At 45.3% G+C, this 12715-nt stretch overlaps 1 protein-coding gene across 2 annotated transcripts in view; it reads right to left on the bottom strand.

Annotated features, from left to right (window-relative positions):
* The window catches only part of FER1L6 (fer-1 like family member 6), a 165932-nt gene that overhangs the window by 137815 nt on the left and 15402 nt on the right, over positions 1 to 12715 (bottom strand). The window contains exon 1 of one of the 2 annotated variants that reach the window (XM_058699004.1): positions 3236 to 3298. The exons of the other annotated variant lie outside the window; for it this stretch is intronic. The gene's annotated coding sequence lies outside the window, so the exon portion shown is untranslated. Of the gene's footprint in view, positions 1 to 3235; positions 3299 to 12715 lie in introns of those variants that run through there. 2 annotated transcript variants of the gene reach the window in all.

Here is a 12715-nt window from a genome sequence, read left to right as displayed (position 1 = left end):
GCTGCCTTCAAAAATGCATCATATTGGAAGAAAGGAGTTCAGGCCATTCCAAGACTGTTTCCTCACAGCTAGCTGAATGCTTTTCTTCCCAGACCACACTGGGATTGAGCCAATATTTAGTTATCCATTGTACAATGTACAATTTACTCAATTCATTTTATTATCGTTATTCCAAGTGTTCTGGAACAGTCATAATAGCTACCGTCCCTTAGGCATGTAGGATAAGCCAGGCATTGGGTTAAGGTTCTACAGACGTTTTTTTCACTTAGGCATCCCAACAACCATCTGATAGACGTGTTCAATCTCCCTTACGGATGTGGAAATCGAAGCCTGGAAGGTCAAATAACCTGCCTAAGATGCCACAGCCATAAGCTGCAAGCTCACTCTGGCCTGGCAGACTCCACTCTTTGCTACCTCCCAAACGGCAGCTTTGCAAGCACCTAACTAGAGCCAAGTATTGTGCAATCCTCACTTCCCAGATGCTGCACACCACAGCTCAGAGAGGTCTGCTAACTTGCCTACAGACACACAGCCATCTGTCACCGAAGCCCAGGCTCTGCACTCTGGAGCCTCACCGTGGTGGCCTGGCTCTCTAGGAACAAGCAGAGGAGCAGCAGCGGATCCCTGTGGGCTTCCAGCGGCCCAGACTGCAGCACAGGGCGCGGGTGAGGCTCAGCAATTAGAATCCGAAGCTCACCTTGACCAGCGAGGGCTCCTAACAGTGCCCAGAAGCACTCGCGCTCACTAACTTCTTGGACCCGCGTCAGGTCAGCAGGGCAGGAGGTACAGCGACCAGCCAGTCTTGGGAAGAGAGAAGCTTCTCTCTGGAACGCAGCGGCCCAGGGGAATGGGTATCAGGCACAAGGCTGACCCATTGCAAGGGGCAGGTGCCTCCCAGGAAATGACTTTCCACCTGTGTGTGTGGCTGCCGGCAGTTCCCTATCTCTGAACTTCTCCACGTGGCTTAGTGCCAGATCGCAAGATTTCAATCAGCAAACACAGCAGCTCAGAGCAGGTCTGGAGGGGAGGGGCTACCGATGTGTTTCATTCCAAGTCAGGTAGCCCCATGTAGATCAGGGCTCAGAAGAACCCTAGCTCCAGATGATATCAAACCCCTGGATGCTTTCCAGCCACCATCCAGCCATCCAGCCTGCCCTTCTAATCCTTCACACCATCCCCTGCTCATTTATAATACATCCCATTGTTCATTTAATAATAATTAACATTTATTAAGCACTTAACTTAGGGCTTTCACCTATTCAAGTCCCACAACAGCTCTCAGAGGTAGAAACTTATTGTGCTCAATGTGTGGATGGCAAAACTCAGCCACAGAGTTGGCGGTTGAACTGAAGCCACCTGACTTCAGAGCCTGTGTCCTCAGGCCCTCTGGCCTGCGGTCTCTGCTCTGTGGCATTTCATTGGGACTTGTGTCCTGATCCTATTTCAAAGAGGGCAAGTTTATAAAAATGAAGAAAACAAAAAGAAGAAATTTTCATGTCAAACGCCTCAGAAACTCTGCCTATAGTGTGTTGAATGGTGGCAGCCCAGGGGCGCCTGGGTGGCTCAGTCGGTTGGGCAGCTGACTTCGGCTCAGGTCATGATCTCGCGGTCCATGAGTTCGAGCCCCGCGTCGGGCTCTGTGCTGACAGCTCAGAGCCTGGAGCCTGTTTCAGATTCTGTGTCTCCCTCTCTCTGACCCTCCCCCGCTCATGCTCTGTCTCTCTCTGTCTCAAAAAAATAAACATTAAAAAAAATAAAAAAATAAAAAAAAAAAAAGAATGGTGGCACCCCAAAAGATATATCCATGTTCTAGAAAATGTGAATATGCCCTTATTTGGGGGAAAAAAAAAAAAAAAGAATCTTTACAGATGCAAATTAAGTTAAAGATCTCAAGAGATCATTTTGGATTATCTGAGTGGTCCCTAAATTCAATGAGTGCCCTTAGGAGAAGCAGAAAAGGAGAAGACACCCGGAGGAGGCCATGTGGAAACAGAGGCAGAGATTGGAACGATATGGACACCAGAAGCTGGGAGAAGCAAGGAAGGAGCCTTCCCTAGAGCCTTCAGACGGAGCACGGTCCTGTCAGCACCTTGATTTTATTTATTTTTTTAAATTTTTTAAAATGTTTATTCTTTGAGAGAGGGAGAGAGGGCATGAGCAGGGGAGGGGAAAAGGGAGGGAGAGAAAGAGAGAGAGAGAATCTGAAGCAGGCTCCAGGCTCAGAGGTGTCAGCATAGAGCCCAATGCAGGGGCTCGAACTCAGGAACCGCAAGGTCATGACCTGAGCTGAAGTCGGAGGCTTAACCGACTGGGCCACCCAGGTGCCCCCCCCCACCCCACCTTGATTTTAGACCTCTGGCCTCCAGAACCGTAAGAGGGTAAATTTCTGGGGTTTTCAGCCCCCAAGTCTGTGGTAATTTGTTACGGCAGCCCTAGGAAACTGGTACCCTGCTGTCTTGCACTTCCTGGCACCACGGAAAAGGAGAGAACGTCGGCTTCGCTGCACTGAGCGCCTCATGCAGAAGGCCGCGAGGTCAGCTCCTGTGGGCCAGGCAGTGACATAAGTGCCTCCAAGGTACAGACACCAAGGGAGGAAGGCGGTCCCCAGAGTGGGCCAGGAGGCTGGGAAGCAGGTTCTGCAGGTGAGGACTGAGCAGGATAGTAATCCACAAGGAGGCCTCATTCAAAATCCCCAGCCGACTGCTCACTGTCCCCAAAGAACTCAGCCTTGGCCCAGGGCTTCACACACAAGAGAGCGGGTCACCTGTGCAATCCTCCTCCCGTTTTTGGATCATGGTATAGTTGATCCCAATCAGAAGTAAAGGTCGTCGGAAGTCAGGGAGCCCCAGCCTCACGTGTCCCAGACGGGGAAAGCAATGACCACAAAGCTCAAGTGGCACAGCAGAATCACGCACGGTCAGAAGGGAACCTGTCTCCAGACCCCCAATTCTTGCAAAGGAAGCAAACCTCCTCCCCCCATCTGATCTGTTCTTCTCAAAGGAAGAGTGTCGTGGCGACCCTTAGAGCTCAGCAGCCCTGAGCCCAAAACATCCTCCTGCTAAAGTTCACTTCCCTCCTGCTAAAATTTGGACTTAGCGCTTTGTCATGGCTGCTGCGTCCGATTCAGATACCAGCCCGCATCGTAACGGCGGACACACCACTTGGCTGTACAGCAGTCCCCCTACAGCAAATGTTTGTTGACTGCTCACTGCAGGGAAATGCCGGATGAACAAACCTGCTGGCTCGCTCGAAGCCTCATTTCTCCGCGGCATCTCCTGCTGCCTGCGGTCCGCCCCGGCCGCACCCACTTCCTTCGGCGACGTAACCAGAATCTGCCCCGCCCTCCGGGTCTCTGCGCATGTTCCTCTCTGTGCCTGGAAGCCACACAGCTTTGCACACCTCTTTGCCAGTGTCACGCTGTCCCAGCCTCCAGGGGTCACGACATCCTTTGTCAGAGGCCTTTTCCCCAGGTCCAGCAGGTGCTGTTTCTTTTCATTGCTTATCCTAATTCGAAGTTTTATTTTTGTATGACTCCTTTTCAGTTGTGTTCACCACGATCAGACAATAAGTTCCATTAGGGCAGGAACTCTGTGTAGCTGATTCACCTTTGTCTCCCCAGCACCCAGCACATACACATGTGGTTCATTAATTGGTTTATTCCACAAACATTTATTGAACAAAATGCTGAGCTGCTGAAGGAATAGACAAAGCTACCACCCCTCAGGACAGCAGAGTCAAATAGATGAGCTACGAAATGACGGGGTCAGAAATCACCTCTGCTGCCTCACTTACCCTCTTTCCTGTGCTTGCCTCTTAACCATTTAGCTCTGGCTCATCCCCAAAGGAGGAGTTGAAAAAACTCAAAGCAGTCAATAATGTAACTGGTAAACAACTCTGGAAAATGAACTTCAGGGGAGCGATGCCATACAATTATCTAGAATGAAGTTTGGGAATTGTCTTTGCAATTCAATTAGCTTCAGAATTATTTTAGAAAAGCAAAAGAGAGAATATGTTGCCAAGTGAGAAGGCTGAGCAATGCTCCTCCAGCCCTCCCCGCTCTGGGAAGAATAGCGCCCTTCCCATGAAGCTGCTATATTGGTTACAGATACAAGTATAGATCGAATCGACGGGCATCACCCCCCACCCTCCTGCATGCTTTGCCTTCACCATGTGGTCTCCTGCCAGAGGACATACATTGCAATGTCTGCAATCATTACCCCACGTACAGCCATAGTCATGGACTGTTTCCTTGGAGAACTCACAACACTTATTATCATGATTCAACAAACATTTACTCAGTACCTACTGGATGCCCAGCACTGTAGAAGGCTTGGGAGATTCAGCACTGTGATGGCATTACAATGGGATTCTAGCAACTAATGCACTTGAAAAAGGCTATCACCTCCCCATAATACCATAATAACAATCTTCTCCATTTCTAGAATGCTTCATAGAACACAAACAGCTTTCATATGTGGCTATGTGTCACAGCAGCTATGTGAGACAGGAAGGACAGACCCCCACCCCCGCCCCCATTTAGTAGATTGACTGTTTAGGTTCCAGAAGCCTCTACTGACTTACTCAAGGTTGCAGGGCTAACAAGGGGCACAACTGGAAAATATGGCAGTCATGAAAAAGCACCACACAGATCTCCAGCTGCAGGAAACTCAGTTAACTGACGGCCCCAGCTCCCACACCTTTTAATCCACTACTATGCCACACTGAGGCCATGCTGCCCGTGGACTACTCCCAGCTAATGACTAAGCACAGTGAGTGAACTAATTCAGGCCCTTCCTGCAAGACTAGAACTCCTCCAGTGGGTGACTTGGGCCACAAGAATCCCTATCAACCTGGAGGACACTTTCTTAGAAGATTCTTCCTTCCCAAGTTCCCCTTCCTTTCTGCCCTCTGTCACAGATGTCAGACCTGTATCACGGTCTAAAGACTCTCCTCACCTCCTCCTGCTCCTACCTTTTGATCCTTTCCAGCTGTTTCTCCAATAAATCTTGAGCAGGCCAATGCCATCTTGGAATCTGGTTTCTGGAGGACTCACCCTAAAGAACTCTAATCCAGACCTTGTCATTCACAAATGGATTCCACCAATAAAGAGATTCCATTTTAAAATACATTTGGAAAATTCTGGGGTAAACCCAGTTTCATAGGACTTCCTAGATTCAACAAGATGCTAATGTGTAATTGACTCCTCCAAAGTACAAAAGTACCACAGAATCTAGTTCCCAGATTGATTTGACAACAACAACTTTTATTCAGTTCTTCCAAATTGGAGACTGAAACATTGGTTTTTCAGAGACCACAATTTGGGAAATGCTGCTAAGCCTCACTCTCCAACAAAGAAACACCTATTCTTTCCTTGGCATTGCTCAAAGGGCCTCAAAATGATTTGATATTTTCTTCTTTTGCTATGCTCAAATGTATGGGCCATAATATGGTGAAAAAAATGGGCAGAAAAAGCAGGTGACCCAAGCAACCCTCTAACAATGTAATCTTCCCTGGAAGAACAGGAACTTAATTATCCTTTACCTTAAAGCTTTATTCCTATTTTTAGAAAATGGTTTGATTTTGATGATTTAGAACAGGTTCATCTTCAAGAGATGGGTAAACCGAAAAGCTTTCAACCATAAGCCATGAATTCTAAATTGTCTGCAGGTTTGAATACTGAACCCTATTATTATTGTAGGCATTTCTCAGCGAATTAACATTAAAATGGTTCCACTCAGTGTCAAAAGCCAGCGATTGGACCTCAACTCCTCTTCATGATTCAACACTTGAATGAAAAGGAAACAATCCGTGACACAAATTATTCTACAGCTTTTCTGTAAAATTCCTGGCAGTGCAAGAGCTCAGCATGTGCGAAGCGTGGTGGGAAAATCAAATGCCTTTCTGTGGACCAAGGAGGCGTTCCTTGTGTAAACAGTTAGAGGAAATGCACCTGAAAGAGGAATCTAGGGTCATTTCAGGGGCAAGAGGCCTAAAAATGAGTCTATGTGGGGTTCAGTCTTCTTACACTTCACAGGTTTTCCTTTTTCTCCTTCCTTGAGAAGCCCAGTCATGAAAAGATGTTCTTGGTAAGATGGAATGGGGGAACCGATCACTCTTTTTGTCACCCACTAGGTAATAGGCAAATACCATAGCAGGCACCTTACAAATGTGTCAGTCAGCCCTCATGATCTAGGAGGTAAGTAGGACCGTGAGCCCCATTTCTTTTTAGATGAAGAAACAGAGGATTCGAGAAGGAAAGCCACTGGCACAAGATGGTAGAGATTGCAAGTGACCTTTTTTAACACCCCTTAGAATTGTGTCTGATTCTGTCATCTGTAATCTCTTGGTTCTTTTCCTCTCTCCCGTACTTCTCTGTGTATTGCAACTTTTCAACGAGACCCTTAAATTACTTTGATAGTAGAAAAATATTTTCTAAAAAGGAAAAGTGAAGCAAATTTACTAAACATTTGTTGAAAGGGCAGCTAAGGGCGCCTGGGTGGCTCAGTCACTAAGCATCCAACTTCAGCTCAGGTCATGATCTCACAGTTCATGAGTTCAAGTCCCACCTCAGGTGAGCTCAAGCCTCCCTTCAGGTGAGGCTTGCCTGGCTTCAGGTAAAAAAAAACAACCCATGCCTGGCTTCAGGTAAAAAAAAACAAAAACAAAACATGAGCTCTGCTTTGGGTTAGCCCCACTTCTCTCTCCCCCCACTCTCTGCCCCTTGCTCACTTGTGCCCTCTCTCAAAAATAATAATAATAATAATAATAATAATAATAAATAAAGGGCAAATATATTAGCCTTGTATTACTGACCAGTTGTCCGTATTAGGCCACAAGCATACACAAAAGACCAGAAATAATTCTTTTCCTAAAGTTGCTAATATTCTAGAAGGGAAAATGAAAGACATTAACAAAGCTACATTATATATATGTACATAATACTGTATATGTAATATTATAATTATTATACTAGATTGTAACTCCTTCCTATCCTTTTCCCAACTTGGGTGTGAAGGGAACTGTGAGCTTAGGTGGTCTCTGTTCACTCTTATGTCCACAGGATTGGAAAGACTGGGCTGAGCTTGCCTGTGACCCGCATAGGCCCCTTCTCAGGGGCCAGGCCATTCCGGAACCATGTGACGTCAATCACTGGTCACTCAGCAGTCTGGGAGGTGACCTGTCATAAAAGTGATGGCTGAAAAGATTTAAATTCAAGTCAGACAGAGCTGAGATGCTGGGAGCAGGGCCAGAAGGCAGAAGCCCAAACTCACTCGGGGAAAGACAGCCTGCTGAGGCCACTAGGAGGGAGAAGCAACATGGCTTCAAAATCTATGAGTCAACAGAAGTCACAATTTAGGGAAGGGGTAGAAAGAAATTAATTGGTGGTGATAGCAGCAGTCAAAACAGAGACAGAGTCGCGAAATCTACATGTGATCACGCAAGAAAGAATCAAAGGAAGGCTGGTGCCCCGGGGGCGGGGCAGGTGGGGGGGGGGGGACTTCGGGATAATCAGACCTCCCCAGCCAATGTAAGCCCTAAATGGCCTGCCGGTTCCTGAGCGGTGCTCCCATCCCTAAGAGGGGGCCTGTACCGAGCTTTCCGCTCCTCCACGAGGCTGCCTGCTGGAATCCATTCTGCCTGTCACAATAAATAATCATAATCATAATGGCAATTATGTTAATACTCAAGTTAATACTTGAGCGTGAATGGCATGCCAGGAGCTGTAGCACTTTTATGTTCTTGTTTCATTTCATCCTCAGAACAACTCTGTAAGGTCGCTACTATTATCCCTATTTTACAGACAAGGAAACAGATACAGAGAAGCCAAGTGATTTGCCCAGAATCCCCCACCCTACAGGTGGTGGAGCCAAGACGTGCCTCTGACGCCTTTGCCCTTAACTTCTACACTTCCTTGTTTTATTCTCTCATATTCAATGTATCCGTAGAACAAGCTTCCCTTACTGGGGGTAACCTGCATGTTATTTTGTTCTGTGCAGTCTCAAAGAGCCCAAATCATACTTAACACCAAAACGCACAAGGGAATCATCACCAAAAGTGGCTAAGGGACAGGTTTCTTTCTGGAAAGTACTATCATCTTCTGAAAGATCCAGGAGAAACAGGGCATCTTCATGCCACTATTGCTACACACGGTAAGAAGTGGGTGATTTCGATTCCATGTGGATAGACTGAGGGAGGACCCCCAAGCAATTATCATCACGACCAAGTGACAGAAAGCTCCTGGAGATGGAGACAGGATACAGTTCACTTTTCTTGCCCTCAGCATCCCGTCCAGTGTGTGTATCCAATTAATAATATACAGCGCACATGCACTCACAAAAATTTTAAATGCAGAATGTACACGGGAGAAAACTTAGCGATTCAGCCCAACACCTTCCCTCTGGAGGAAAGCTGAGGGCCAGATCAGACCCCCCCGCCGGCACATAGGTCAAACATGGGTCAAACTCAGAGTGGAACCCAAGATCTCTGCCTGTCAGTCATCTAGCACTCCTTCTGCCTTAGCATGTGGCCTTTCTTCTTGAATGAAACAGTGGTGTTGTTTTTTGGTGTTTTTTTTTAATGATATTTGGACTAGATTATTTCTTGGTTCAGTCAATTAGGATAGAGTGAACATTATCGAATGTTCTTTGGTAGTTAGGAATCTTGCACCGGGGCCATTATTTCAACCAGCAACAGGCAGATATAAGAAAAGGTAAGAGAGTTAGCTGGAGCTAACTTGATCTGGGTTACAATAAACATAAGCTCCCATCAGTTGTCAGTGGCTCCCTGCAGAAGTGGTTCAGAAGGTTTTAAAGCTGTGGCAGATTACCTATGTCTGTAACGGGCAAGGTAGAGAAGAGTGTTGTGTGTTTAGTGGCTCAACTCCTGAACATCCTCCGGAAGTTGACTTTTTAAAGCTTGAATTCTACATATCTGTTTTATTAATAGGAAGACCAGAAAATGCTGGGTGGTTGGGTCCAAGTGTATGAGAGGTCCCAGTACTCTTATTTTGCCTTAGAAAATTCACTGCTGTTTATTTAAAAGGTCAGCCTGCAACCATCTTTTATCTAAAAATATCAATGCTCTTTCCAAACGCGGAGGGCAAACATCTTAATTAACTCAGTAAATAATACTGAAGGACCTGGAAAATCTCTGGTGAAAAAGTAGGGCAACGCACTGTGGGATAGAAATCAGCTGCTCTTCATATCTTCCCCAGGATCTGGCCTTCTCATTGAACTTGCCCTGTAAGAAGTGTGGGCTATTTTCTGGGGTTCTGTGCTTACAACAACTGGGCAGGTGCAGAGCAATTTTAAAGCATGTGGACAGTTTACTGGGGACATCCCATAATAGCATTTTTCCTATTGCGATATCAGGTTTCCGGTGACATGGCCAATGGCCACCTCTGACCAAGAGGTTACTTTCTTTCCCATCCTAAATCACAGGTATATTTATTTCTTTTCACATACTCATCTGGCATTGCACAATTGTTTGAGAGACATCTGCCAAGTGAAATGCAAACTGTCTAGAAGTCCCTGACCCTAAGTGTCTCTGCTTGGGAGGATCATTTTCACATTTGACTTTTTTTTTTTCCTTGCATCAACCAGTTTGGGAGATTTTTAACCTCATCATCTTCTCCATTTTCCTTGTATCGGCCCCTTTTCTGAGCATCCTTGTCTCTACGGATGAGAGGGCAGATGACATTTAAATGGATGCAAAGCAAACATAATTTCACAACTGGTTTGATGCTCTCATATTGTTCATGAAGCAAGACTGAAAACTACTTGTGGTTTTAATTACCATGTGCTTTGGGTCATCCATTACCATGGAAACACGTGAGCAGTGCTGACCAGGCATTCATGAGATTACATTTGGCTGAGCCCATGGGCCTGCCCATCACCAGCAGGGTCTGTACCCAACAGCCTCTCACAGACAAGTGACTTTGCCACAACCCATTTCTGGGGCTTCAATGATTAGGAAGACTACTCTAGAACCTGCTGTGTTTTGTCAAAGCTCAGGGCTGTATTCGCCAGTGAGGAAGCTGGGCATTGATTTCCACCTTCCTGTTTTTTCTAACATTTTAATCATAAGAGGTTAAATAGGCAGTTCAATTGCTCTCTTTTTTTATTATTTTATTATTTTTTAGTGTTTATTTTTTACAGAGAGAGAGAGAGAGACAGAGCATGAGTGGGGGAGGGGCAGAGAGAGAGGGAGACACAGAATCTGAAACAGGTTCCAGGCCCTGAGCTGTTAGCACAGAGCCCTATGCGGGGCTCAAACCCACGGACAGTGAGATCATGACCTGGGCTGAAGTCAGACGCTCAACCGACTGAGCCACCCAGGAGCCCCTCAGTTTCTCTCTTATGATAAACCTGGAACAAATTACTATGCCAGAAAGGAAGAAAGTGCTCAAAAGCTCATGGGGACGTGTAAAAAGGACACAGGAGCTGACGTGAAGGGGCTCCCTCTGGCAAAATATGGGGCAATTTGAATATCAAAATAAATAACACAGGAATGGATTATGATTCATTAAATAAATAACCCATAAACTCATACTGATGCTAAAGAGGGGGAGGGAGTTAGAAGAGAAAAGCAGGTGAGAAATCTCTTTTTATACATAAAGGTAATAATAGAAAAAAAAGATCGTAAATCACCATTTTGCAATCCCTACAGCAATCATTAATTAGGTAAGAATCTCCATGGAGCTAAAACTATTGGATGAAAGGCTGTTGGGAAGAATCTGGTGGACACCACTTAACCAAATAATCGCACTTACCAACAATAATGAGTCAATGGATATCACGTGCCTTCCCTAGTAACGCACTGAGGGCACATTATCTGTTTGCTCCTCTGAAAAAAGAAAGTTCAGCCTGCATCTGATCATGAAGAAGTAATCAAACAAGTATAAGTTGAGAAAAATATGCAAAATAATGGGTCTTTAGGAGCATTAATTTCGTAAGACAAAACCAAAAGGTCAGGAAACCACCCTATATTAAAGGAGCCTGGAAACATGACTAAGTACAATGTGTGAGACTCCCTGTCTGGATTCTGGGTCCCCCAAACAATTCTTTCAAGGGTTTTAAAGGGCACTTTTGGGACAACTGGAGAAATCTGAACTGGTACCATGTTGGACAATAGTATTACAGCCATAATATCAGTAGTACTGTATCAATTTCCTGAGTGTAGTGGTTGTATGGTAGTTAAGAGAATACCTTTGATCTTGGGACAGGATGATGATCAAACACTTGATGGTTATGTATCATGATGTCTATGACTAACTCCCAAATGTTTCCAGGGGAAAAAAGGCAAGAACAACAACAATCAAAAAACAAAGATATGGAGAAAGATATGCCAAAGATGGCAAGGTGTTAATTACCCTCTCAAGGTAAAAGTGTCCGTGTTTGTTACATTGTTGTTGAAACTCATCTGTAGATTTGAAGTTTTTCCAAATAAAAATTCACAGGAAAAAAAAACTACAAGAAAGATGAGTGAAGAAAGCAGTTACACTTGGACAAGATTGAGAGAAAGGAAGGCCAGCAGAGCACACAATGTTCTAGCTCTAGATCTGAGGGGTATTTACATGACTTCACTTTGTGATCATTTGTTGAGTTGTTATTTTGGTTTTGTGTACTTGTCCTTAGGCTGTTCTATAAAAAGTTGATTTAAAAACGCTTCTTTATTCAACTATCTTCCAAATTTTATGACTGTTTTTTACCACCAACACATTCATGCACATGCACACACACACACACACACACACATGCACACATGTGCACACATTCACGTAAGAGCTGGGTATTGCCTACTATGTGCCAGATACTGAGTTATGTGCTAGAGAGACAGAAAAAGTGCAGACCTGGTCCCTGTGTTCTGGAAGTTCATAGGCCAGTGTGAGGCTTACACACACACACACACACACACACACATACACACACACGATGCAATATGTTGTAATACAGCATAACATGTCACAAGGGAGTGATCCAGTAGTCAGAATAGGACACAGAGGAGAAAGCATGCTTCTCTGAGGTCCCAGAAATTCACATTGTTTTAAAGGACTAAAGGATTTCGACAAAAGGAAAAGGTACCTTCTGCTCCAGTTTGGAATACTGCATTTATAGGATCCATCAATGGCTCTGGGGACAACCTTTGGTGATCGGCTTCAGAGGTGTCCAGAGACCTCTGGGGTCTCTGGACAGTTTGGGGCAGCCAGACCTACACCTTTTGCTGAAAGATGCTCCTCCTCCCCAGGGAAAAGTAAACCTCTGACAGAGCAGGGGTAGGAGGGCCATTGGTTTAAAAACCAAGAACCTGGGTCCAGTGAAGAAATGGGCTAAAGACATGAATAGACACTTCTCCAAGGAAGACATCCAGATGGCCAACCTACACATGAAAAAAAGCTCAACATCACTCATCATCAGGGAAATACAAATCAAAACCACAATGAGATACCACCTCACGCCTGTCAGAATGGCTCACATTAACAACTCAGGCAACAACAGATGTTGGCGAGGATGTGGAGAAAGAGGTTCTCTTCTGCATTGCTGGTGGCAATGCAAGCTGGTGCAGCCACTCTGGAAAACAGGATGGAGGTTCCTCAAAAAACTAAAAATAGAACTACCCTATGGCCCAGCAATTGCACTATTAGGCATTTATCCACAGGATACAGGTGTGCTGTTTCGAAGGGACACATGCACCCGTATGTTTATAGCAGCACTAT

Source organism: Neofelis nebulosa, chromosome 14 (assembly GCF_028018385.1).
Source record: "Neofelis nebulosa isolate mNeoNeb1 chromosome 14, mNeoNeb1.pri, whole genome shotgun sequence".
In the NCBI taxonomy this organism is placed as follows: Eukaryota; Metazoa; Chordata; class Mammalia; order Carnivora; family Felidae; genus Neofelis; species Neofelis nebulosa.
This window is presented reverse-complemented; position numbering and strand designations above follow the sequence as displayed.